The sequence below is a fragment of the Scomber scombrus genome, chromosome 15, assembly GCF_963691925.1.
Source record: "Scomber scombrus chromosome 15, fScoSco1.1, whole genome shotgun sequence".
NCBI lineage: Eukaryota > Metazoa > Chordata > Actinopteri > Scombriformes > Scombridae > Scomber > Scomber scombrus.
This window is the reverse complement of record NC_084984.1, coordinates 15,165,457-15,178,048: the sequence shown is the minus strand read 5'-3', so window position 1 is coordinate 15,178,048 and position 12,592 is coordinate 15,165,457.

Below are 12,592 nucleotides of genomic sequence, written 5' to 3'. Positions count from 1 at the left end.
AGGTTCAATCTAGCTGTTTGGGGACAAATGGAGGCCTGTTCGGTCGAACTGGGCTATCAGTGTGTGACCAGTTTGTTTTGTGGTTGGTGAACGCTAAAAATGTGAAATTGTGTATTTTTTGAGAGTACCACGAAAGGTTTTTGCTTCTTGTTTTAGTTACTTTACTGAAATTTGTTGGATGGTTTGATGGAGAAGAGCAGTATTTGTACCCAATTTGTTTGGTTTTCAAACCCTTTTACTTTTGTCTAAGTGGTTATTTTTTATCACAACGTTTCAATCGGTAGGAGTGAAGCATAAAGTAACTCAGGGAGTGAATTTTGATGTTTGGTACACAAGACCCTGAACTACAAAGTACTGTGTAAAGGTTTAAAGTACTGAAAGTAATGTGAGGTTGCTTTTAAAGATTCCTGAGCCAGTTTATGATAAATGGGGGCTCGTGTTTTGGGACAAATGGAGGCCTGTTCAGTGACTATAATCTCCCACAACCCCATAAGTATCAGAGTAAGTATCACCACTATACATCAGAAACTCAAACCAATGATGATAATAATAATGACCGACAATACTTGAATGAATACAGTAAAATGAATGAACAGACTACCCAAAAAAATGTTGTTTCAGCTTCAGGCTTTGGGTATTCCCCTTTATTGTTATTGCATCAGATCCGGTTTATTTCCTTTCATACTCGATAAGAAATTAATTTATGAAAAGGAATCTGAAAAAGGATATGAAACTACAGACTTCATAAAAGGGTTATGAAATCAGATTAACAATGAAGTAAGATATTTAAGGGTTTTTTTGTTTAGGGAACAATGAACTCAATGAAATTAAGAACCCAAAGAAAGGTCTGTTCATCTGATTACCAGCGACAGAAGATTGATAGAGATTAGCTGGTTGTGATTTCCTGTTCGTAGACATACACTGATTGTTCTCTCATGTTTTAAATCCTCCTTAATTTGACAAAATTTGACACTAAAAGTTTGTTTTCACATTTAACTTCTGAGCGTTTCTCATTCCTCGACTTATTCCGAGTTTAAGACGTGAATCTATGAGCTCGATTTTAGACATCATAAATAATTTGGAGCCAGTGCTGGTTGCCTCTTTTGCTTTTTGCGGATGATGTTGTTCTGTTGGCCTTAACAACATCATGACCTCCGACAGACACTGGGACGGTTTACACCTGTATGTGAAGTGGTCGGGATGAGAGTCACAGCTCCAAATCTGAGGCCATGGTACTCAAAAAAGGTGGATTTGTCTTATTCACAAGTGAGGGTAAGATGGAGCGTGAGATTGACAGGTGGATCGGTGCAGCATCAGCAGTGATGCGGGCGTTGCACCTGACCGTCCTGGTGAAGAAGGAACTGAGCCCAAAGGTGAAGCTCTCAGTTTACCAGTTAGTCTACGTCCCAACCCTCACCTGTGGTCACGAGATTTGGGAAGTGACCAAAAGAATGAGATCGTGGATACAAGCAGCCGAAATGTGTTTCCTCTGGAGAGTGTCTAGGCCAGTGGTCTCCAACCCTACTCCTGGAGAGCTACTGCCCTGCATGTTTTAGCTTTCTAACACACCTGATTCTAATAATTAACTTATCATGTAGCTGAAACTTGTCAATGGGCTTGATAACAAGTTTATTATTAGAATCAGGTGTGTGAGAGTGGGGAGATACCCAAAACATGTAGGGTAGTAGCTCTCCAGGAGCAGGGTTGGAGACCACTGGTCTAGGCTCAATCTTAGCGAAAGGGTCAGGAGTTCAGACATCCGGGGGAGGCTAGGAGCTCCTTCGCATCAAAAGGAGCCAGTTGAGGTGGTTTGGGCACCTGATCAGCCTCCCTTTAGAAGTGTTCTGGGCACGTCCAACAGAGAGGAGACCCAGAACACACTGGAGGGATTATATATCTCTCCTGGTATGGGAACACCTTGAGATCCCCCCCTTCATTACTCAGCTTAATGCCACAGAGACCTGGCCCTGTAGGTAGCAGCAGAACATGGATGGATGGATGGATGGACAGTCCTGGTCCAATATTCAACAATATTCAAGTGTGATGTGGAAACTTGAGAATAGACTTCACAGTGAAGGAGGATACATCTGCTGTCCAGTTAGAAAAGTTTTGAAATGAATAATATTTGTGTAGATTCAGAGATTCTAAGATTTTTCTAACGAGAAGAAATGAACACATTAGACACACATTATAATTCAAAGCAGGTTTATATATCTTACAACATGTCTTTTACTTTGAGTTTGGCAAAAGTATAAAGTGTGAATGTGAGCAAATGTCATTTCATGTCATTTTCTGATCAGTGGGTTTGCAGACATGGGAATTTTCCATCACGTACGTCACGCATTGGGTCAAACTAGGCCTTGAAGTCATTGCAAGGCCACACTAAATCTTAACCATGAGACACTGCCTCCCCTTCACATACTAGTAGACAGTAAGTCTGCTCCTTTTGGGGAAAACAGGAGGCACCTGTGTGGGAAAACAGGAGCCACCCTGATAGTGTTGCTACAGCAGCCGAGGTCAGATATGTGTTTGTCTGTCTATAGGTAAACTGTTGTGAGAAGTTGGATATGTTTGAATGGAGGACAAGGTTGCTGAGCTGTGTTCCCAGACTCTGTCCTAATCTGCAGACCAATGGATTCATTTCTATATGCTGCAGATGTGTTGTATCTGACCCATATTTGGGCATGATTCACCTACAGCATTATCTGTGTAGCTTACTAAAAGACTATCTCCGGAGGATCAAAACACCAGAATTGAAAGGAGCATCAGGACAAAACATGTACTGATTTTTCTTTCATTCTCCTTGATCAAGTGTCAATAAACCTTTTCAATGTATGAACTTTATCTGGTCTCCAAAGCTCAATATCGGTCACCAGTGGACGAGTCTCACAGTGAGATCCAGAAGCACCAACCACAGATTTTTACCAGGTTTCTCTCATGATTGGAAATTCTCAGACAGCCAAAAATCACACTTATCTCTTATCTCTGAGCCTTAAGGACTGAGGATTTTCATTATTTCTTGGTTAAATGTTCAATTGTATAGTCTAACGAATGTCAGAAATGCATGAAAATCTCCTTCATAATGCCTAAAGCCCAAGACGATGTCATGAAAACTATTCAATTATTCAATATTCAAAAATATTCAATTTACTATCATATAAGACAAAGATAAGCTGCAAATTCTCACAAATGACAAGCTGGAGTTGGAGAAAGATTGGTATTAAGTGACTTAAATTATTATCAAAATAGTTGATTAAATGACAGTTTCCGCTCTAGTTCAATCCATTATGATAAAGTATGACCCAAAAAAATCTGCTTATTCTGTTAAAGTACCATTGTATTGTCACAGTATATCTATTTCGGATTCTTTCTCTGCTTCTCTGCTTGCAGTTTCGGGCCAGTTTCCAAACCTGCCTGCACAAAATAAACACTACCTCCTCTTCTGAAGAACAACAGAAGGAAATCAACAATCAGGCCGTCTGCCAAAGAGATAAGAAAAAAAAACACCAGAGGTAGATCATAACATGAGGAAAGTAATCTCACCACAGTCTAGTCAACTTTTAATGAGACATCAATACATTTTTGCAAAGATTTTCCAATGACGTGCAGTAATTCACCTGTGTTGGAAAATACTTGTTTTCACTACTTTGAGTATTTCCATTTGATGCTGCTTTATACTTCCACTGCACCACATTTCAGAGGGAAATATTGTTTATTTTTGCTTCATTAGATTTATTTAACTACATGTTTGGCTTGTTAACCCTTAAAAAAAATAATCCCTCCAAAAAGCAGAATTTTTGCTCTTTTTGTTGTGATATTTTATGCATGTTTTTAAGCATTTTTGCCTGTATTTATATTTGAAACCTGCTTGCTATAACCATTCCTCATTCATCTTGACCATTAGAAGATCTCTTCATAATGCACTTACAATGGAAGTGATGGAGGACAAAATCCACAGTCCTCCTTCTGTGCAAAAAAAAAAAGTATTTAAAAGTTGATCTGAAGCTAATATGAAGCTTCAGTCGTTCACAATGAGTCAAATCTTCATCTTCTATGTTTCAACGTTACAGTACAGTAGCAAAGTCTTTTTTGTTACTATACTTCCACCACATCCAACAGGGAAACACTAAAAGGGAATTTGATTTTAAAAAGACTGTAAATGTGTCAGATATCACTTGATATGACTAACTCGGACTGCTGAAGCTCAATAGAAGCTGATCATCTACTTTTAAATGACTGTGTGGACACACTGTGGATTTTGTCCTCCATCATTTTACATTTAAAGCACATTTGAAGCAGATCTTTTAATAGTCAATATGAACAGGAGGAATGATTACGAGACTTTAGAAATTGTGAACCCATCTTTTCAATCAGGTACCATGGTAACCTGCTGCAGAGTAGGTTAACTTTAGAGGATTGGATCAAAACCTTCCAACAGGTCGTCCGCTGACCAATCAGATCCCTGGAAATGTCGAGTCATCATACTTCATACTTACACTCAAACAATGAAACGTGACGTAAATGTGACATTTCTCTATGTTTCATGTATTAATTTCATCGCTCCACACAGATCTGATTCACTATTTTTCATCTCATCAGTGGAACAGAAACAAAAGTGGACATTTAAATCCAGTTTATGCCAACTTTTCCACCTTATATATATTTATTTATATATTTTGATATATCTTTTATAGATTTCTCTGCATTTCTACTCAAGTTGCTTTTCATGCACACATTGAAATTGCAAACACAAACAGGTGAATGTTGAAGCACCTACAAGAGTTATTATTTCTAGTTTATTTTAACCCTCACATACTGTTCATACTCAGGCTTTTCTTAGTATCCCTTCTTAATTAGTCTCTATACATAATGTTGTGTGTAATTTTGTATATCAGCTGCACTAAAACATTTTTAGAAAGTTGTAAAATATTTCCATTTTTTGTATATTCTGGGTCACATGAAGATAAGTCAAATTTCTGGGTAAAAGAAACATTTTTCATGTTTTTTTTTCTTCTCTCAAATGTAAAACATGGGTCAAATTAGACCCTGAACAGTATGTTAGAGTTAAAGTCCTTACTTTTCATATTTTTGTATATGACATATAGAAAAAATAAAACATAACACATTTAGAACAGGATTGAGTTTATTTCCTAAGAAAACTTAATTATTGAAAGAGTTAAATGCAATGGAGTCTCAATGCACCCAAAAAGTCTTTGAGAAAGTCTATACAAATGTAACCTGGACAGAAAGAGGAATCAATTAAGTTCTCAATAACTCTTGTGGTAACAGTGTTGTACCTGAAAAACTGAGACCGATTATCTATTAAACTACATCCTCAAGTTATTATTATTCTATACCTAAGCAGTCATATATTAATACACAGCTGTCCACATCGTCAACCCTCCAACCCGACATTTCTCTCAATCAGTATAAGTAGCACAAAGTAATGATTATCCTTTTACATTCAGTCTTTTAAAGAACCAAAAAAAAAAGGACCAAAATAAAACAAAAACATAAGTAAACAGCTATAATATTTACTCAGAATCACACAATTTCTCCTGGAATATGGCGATACGCTCGCTCGATGTGATAACACTGAATGAATCAAACATATACATGAATCAAAGATGCAAAAGAGACAGAAATAGTGCTAATGTAACACTGTAACGCAGCCGAGCAGACTCCTAAACAACCCTGCTTCTGCTTAAAAGGACGAGTTCGGATATTTTTTTAAGTCTATCGTAAAACGGTACATAAATATAAATGTATTAAGTGTATTAAGTCTACAACACAACCACCAAAATCATCTCAGTTCAACACTTTTTTCCTCACAAAAAATAAACGTATTGATAAAAGATTAATATGGGATTATCTGTTTATTTTAATACATTTATATTTATTGAAATGTAATTATTGTAGATATTGAGCCCAGATTAGCTTTTAGCTCGGCTTCCAATTCGTTACATCGAGGGTTTCGTCAACAGGAAACGGGCAAGGTTTAATCTTAACTAATTTATGATCCAACCTCCTTTCCCCCCCCATTTTTAGCCTTTTTGAATGAGCTACTTTTTATTTGTAGGACATTTTTATTGCATTCTTTCTCAATCGTTTTCTTTCGGCAGCCACCGCTAGGTTTTTGGTTACCTCCGTCGCTGTCCTCATTCCGCTAGTAAATAACTTTATTAGCATTGTGTGGCCCGTTAACCAATCAGCACTTGCCCAGCCGCCAAATGGACAAATAATAAAAACAATAAAACAGTCAATCCACTGCACAGGTATGGCCCTAATGCACATAACGTGTTGTTGTTGTTGTTTACTTGGAAGTCACAATTTCAACTGTAACTCTCCCTGAAGTCGGATTTTCGACTCGTAGATCCAGGATGTTAGCCCTGTGCATCACCAGTGTAGACGTTGTAGTAATATCCTGTTTATTAGCAGTTTTGTCTCGTTAGTGTTTCATTAAATCAGTCGTACACAGACCACTGTCCAACTTCTATTGCCGCTTTTCCACTATACAGTTCTAACACTACTCGGCTCGACTCTGTGTTTTTGCGTTTCCATCAGGGATAGTACCTGGTACCTGGTACTTTTTTAGTACCTGCTCAGCCGAGGTTCCAAGCGAGCCGAGCTGATACTAAAATGTGACGTCCACTGCCGGCCACTGATTGGTCAGAGAGTTTCGTCACTGGAAGAGTCATGAGCCGTCCCACACATGAATCAAACCCGGCATTTTTAAATACCAGCAACAGCGTTACAGCGATTCGTTTCTCTTCTATTGCTTTGTGTGACGACCCCGCCCATGTTGAGTAGGAACTATAGTAACCTATAGTTCCTGGTACCGGGCCGAGCAGTGCTAGAACTGTATAGTGGAAAAGCTCTATATCCCTAGACGTTTTACTACGCTGTTTGTAATCATAAAAAACAGCAAAATGTGTTTTTATAATCTGGTATCGTTATCAATGGCTAATCTTGCTAGGACTGGTTTTCTGACTTTAAACAGGAACGATGCAAGCTTGGGTGTAACGTCATTCCCAGCCCAGACTTCCAACTCCAGAGATAAATGTATAATGTATAATAAAACTTTAGCCAAAGCTAACGTGAGGCTTTAGCAGCCGAGTCTGACCAATCAAGTCCTTTTAAATTGGTCTTTTTAATACAAAGTTCACTATTTGCTAAATCGTCAATGATCTTGATTAATCCTTTCATTGTTTGGTCTTTAAACATTTCATATTTTTAAGTGCTTTGGGGCCTTTAATGCATATAAACATAATTCAAAAGTTTTCATATTTAAACATCATTATTAAAAATATATATAACCATTTTTGGGCCCTTTTATTTGGGGGAACCCAGACTGTTGCCTACCTTTATATATAAAAGGTAAAGCAAGACCCTGATATTAAGTTTACAGTTATATAAAATGTACAAAAGCTACAACCCTTCACATTGGAGGAGATACAGAGAGAAAATGTTGGACATAATGTCTCTAAAATAAAAAAAAAGTCACTCAAAATGATTCATCCATTATTAAAATAGATTGACAAGCATGGTCTTTTCTTTAAGAATGACATCCTGTGTGTAGAACATCAAGTACGTATTTGCAAAGGCTTCCAAAGAAACTTTAAATCCTGTGGTTTCCTGTATTTTTGCCACCTGCAGCCGTGAGTTCACAGGTTTGAACATCACACCAGCATTTAAACGTACATTTCACTTTCAGTATGGAAAAACCAACTTGATTTGGCTGACTCAGACTGTTGATGCCTCATGGTAACTTTGACTAAAAAGGTTTCTGTGCTTGTCGGGTGGTTGAACAATGTCTGGAAATGTTGTCCTGTTGACCTGTCTGACATTTGAATTTGGGAGATTGTGAATTTCCGAAAACCACAATCTGACATTTACGCAGCTTATGTGGGGAGGTTGTGAAGTTTTCTTTTCATTCTTTAGATAACTGTCACTTTCTTTCTTTCTTAGTACAACCAAGTGCAACCATGTGAAAGCCTTTGTGGAAAAGACTTTGCTAAAGTGAGCACAGTTTATCGTCACGGTTTTTATTATTGAGTTAAGTGCACTTTCGGTTTAACGACCTGTCGCACCACTGCAACTATGGCTGGGTATCGTTTAAAAAATGACGACACCATTACCAATCCAAGCAGCCTTAAAGCCAAGGCATGTCCAAAGCACCATAATGTGTCTGCAGGTTTTTGTTCCAACCAATCAAGCGCACACACAACCAATCAGCTGTTTGAAGACTGAGATCAGTTGATTAAATGAGTCAAACCAACCACATTACGGCCCTTTATGGAATTACTTGGACCCCCCTCTGACTCAAAGTGATACCGATATCAATTGAGTAACTCATTCGATACCCATCATGTGAATTGAACAATTGAATAGCGTGAAATGTCACCGCTCCTCCACATCTAAATGATGTGATTTTTTACACACCACGACTTCACCACCACAGATGGGTTGTAGCTGCTGTGGCAGTGGACCAATCACATGTTGCATTAAATCCAAGAATGCTTGCTGTTGATTGGCTGTGAGCAAGTCCATACAAATAGTCATAGTTTCTAGCTCTGGGTGCAAAAAGGATCGATTGCAGGTATCGATTGATGGGAGACGAGTACCAATACCCAGCCCTAGTAGCAACGAACGATATTTTTATCTTTGGATTATCTGTTGATTATTTTCTTCATTATTCAGAGATGTTGAGTTTATTATCAGAGAAGAAATGTTTAACCCTTATATACTGTTCATATTCTGACTTAAGTATTCCTTTTATAATTATTGCCTATACCAAAATTTGAACCATAAGTGTATTTTGTGTTCATGTTTTCTTTATATTTGATGCTATTACAGTGAAAATACATTAACAATCACACTATATCATGATCTTCTGTTATGTAAGATAAGAATAAAACAGCCATAATTATTTCTGCTAATTTAAGTAAGGATAAGTGAAGGATTGCAGGCTTCACCATAACCTTTAACACCTTCTATCATAAATCATTTTAAAAATATTTCCATTTTGGGGTATTTTAGGCTACTGTAGGAGAAATCATAAAATGTCAGGATTAAATGATAAAAGCTGCACCAGAGAATTTTGGCATTTATTCAAAATCACTTAATTAATTATGAAAGTGGCTGGCGATTAATTATCTGTTGATAGAACCAATTCACACAAATTCTCCATCAGTCATTAATAAATGTTTGATTAATCTTTCTATTTGATTAAAAGACATTCACAATCACTACTTTATGGTGCAGGAGAACAAAAAAAAAGTTTTTTCTGACATTTATGAAAAAAAAATGTTCAAATTTGTACATTTGCACATATACAAATATGTATGAGCTGCACAAAAATTTAAAAAATGATGCATTTAATTTCAATTTTTGTAAACTGTTGGTTGCATTTAGTAAAAAGTCTGGCTTAAAGAAATGTTTTATCGTGTTTTTACAGCTTTCAAATGTAAAAATGGGTCAAATTTGTTACATTTACATACATAACAATGTGTATCAGCTGCACAAAAATGTAATAAATGATGCATTTTATTGTTATTTTTGTATATTCTGGGGTCACATCAGGAAAAGTCCACCTAGAAGAAATGTGTATTGGGTGTTTTTGCAGCTTTCACATGTTAAAAATGGGTCAAATTTGACCCTGAACATGTATGTTAAGGGTTAAACATAAACCAACCTTTAACTTTAGTGCACATTTCTGCACAAAGCATGGACTTTTAGGTTTTTGTCACCAATTTCCAGACTCAATAACCCAAAACTCACCACACACACACACACACACACACACACACTGTATAAACACAGTGCATCGTATTAAGATCGACTTTTAATAAAAAGATCCAAACTCGTCCTTTAAAAAAACAAAACAAACACTGATCTTTTGTTTACGGTCACACGGCTCAGAGAGAGAGAGAGAGAGAGTCAACCTCGCCTCGTTGTTTTTTCCTCCTTATTAATATACAAACACGAGGGGGACACAGAGGGGTTATTTAGAGGCAACTTCTGACATATTTCACATGTTTATACACATGCAACAATGACTGACGGACGCTTAATATGCATGTTAATATGGAGTTAAGGTGAAGACTTGAATACTTTCTGAAGTGTACTTTTGAAATATTGTTTGACACACTCTCCCACACACACACACACACACACACACACACACACACACACACACACACACACACACACACACACACACACACACACACAGATGAAACAGGTTAAATAAAACAGAGCAGGGCTGCATCTAATGATTCCTTCTATTAATCCATTAATCGCTTTGTCTATAAAATGTCGTAAAACAGTGAAAAAATCACTTTTATATAATTCCTTAGAGGCCTTCAGGTGAAGCTGCAACCAACAAATATTTGGTTTCTGCTTTTGGAAAAATTAATAATATTAAATTAATCGACTAATTGTTGCAGCTCTACAAAACAGGAAGTTGTGAATATTTAGGCGACTGGAATGTAAAATACAAGGTGCTTTAAAGGGTTAATAAAATAAAAAGTGAAGCTATGAATCATCTTGACCAAACATATTGCAATGTCAGCTGAATCTGACTGCATGCATGAATGTTTTTTTTTTGGGGGGGGCGGGGTTTAAACTACACACAATGAGATCAGTACAAGTGTCAGATTCAATAGCGCCCCCTGCTGGACTGGTGATAATTAACACATCAGGACTAAATGTTTGTTTGTTTGTGGCTTTTCTCTCATGTGTCAAACTATCACTAGTTGAAATGACTCATTATAATGACTTATACAACAGATACAAAACCAACAATTAACTAGTTTTGTGTGTGTGTGTGTGTATCTAAAGCGTGATATATCTACTATTAACACACACACACACACACACACACACACACACACACACACACACACACACACACACACACACACACACACACACACACACACACACACACACACACACACTGTCCTACTGCTGAAAATAGTCCCTAGGAAATGCTTTATCTCCTTCTGTTTGACTCATATTTAATACAATTACAGTTACAGTTGTTTTAAAAAGTTACTGAGACTGTTTAAAAGAAAAGATCACTATCATAACCCATCATAAATAACCACATAATGCCTTGTTTATGACATTATATGCATGAAATACACTCCCTGGTCTCTTTATTAGGTATATAATTCAATCCAATACAACAACTCTGCTTTAAATTTTACTTTTATGAAGTTTATACATATATATACAGTTTTTGTTAACATTATTAGAAAAGGAGATAATTCTACTTTATGTTTATTATTGAGGTCATATAGTGGGTGATGGTGGTTTATTAAGGTGCATTATATTGACTGGTGTTAATATTTTGCCCCTTTTATTGTATGTTAATGGAGTAAACAAAATATTAGGAACACCAGTCAATTTAATGCACCTTTATAAACCACCATCACCCACTATATGACCTCAATAATAAACATAAAGTAGAATTATCTCCTCCATTACTCCTCCAAATGTATAAACGTCATGAATGTAGGTTTTAAAGCAGAGTTGTTGTATTGGATTGAATTATATTGTACAGGTTGTCCTATTAAAGAGGCTACTGAGTGTATTTTTGATGTAAAAACTTAAAAACAATGAGATTGGAGCTGAGAAACTAACACATTGTTGGTTTTGGCTGTTTTTCATGTGATTTTTTTGACAATAACACACTTTATCCTGTAACTACCCCAGAATATGAACATGGCATTAATGTCCCTTCTTTCTTTTTAATGAATTGATTGATCGTCCAGACTATAAAAAGGCCATTAAATAGCGTTTAATAGCCACAAATCACAATTGTTTTAAAGTCTAATTTTGTCCAAACTGTCCAAAACCCAAGTTAATTCAATTTATAATAAAACTAAAAGAAAGAAAAGCAGCAAACTCCTCCTGAGGGAAATATCTGGCTCTTTAGCTGCTAAATGCTCCACTATGTTCACCAGCTAGTCTACAGCTCACTGTGTCTGTTAGCAGGTAGTGTACGGTGGCTTTTTTTACAGCTTTTACTCTGAGAGTGAACCAAAATAGTAAAGTTGCAGCCAGACAGCTAAACAATGAGCTGAAACTCACTATAAAGCTCCATAAAGCTGCAGAGGAGTCACTGATAATTCTCTGTAGGTTCATCACTATGAGCCACAGCGCTGTCAGTATAATCATTATTATAGAAACATTAATTATAGCCACTTTAATTTAACTCACAGAGAGCTCGTAATGTTTTATTTACCTCTAGGTGACATCTTGGTACATGCTGAAGGTGAAAATCATGATTTTTTTGGCCATAAATAGAGCTGTAAAGTTACAGCTTTTAAAAAACTATTAACAGTGCACACATTTAAATGTACAAAGCTGCTTTTGAAACTAACTTGGTGGGTGTTTTAGTGTCTCAAATGGACGGAATGGACACACACACACACACACACGCACACACACAAGCACACACACACAAGCACGCAGGCACGCACGCACGCACGCTTTGGCACCCAGACATAAAAGTGAGGAATGGCAATGCAGAGTTTAGCACAGAGGGCTAAACCTGTGGAAGAAAGGCACCACCAAATTAACA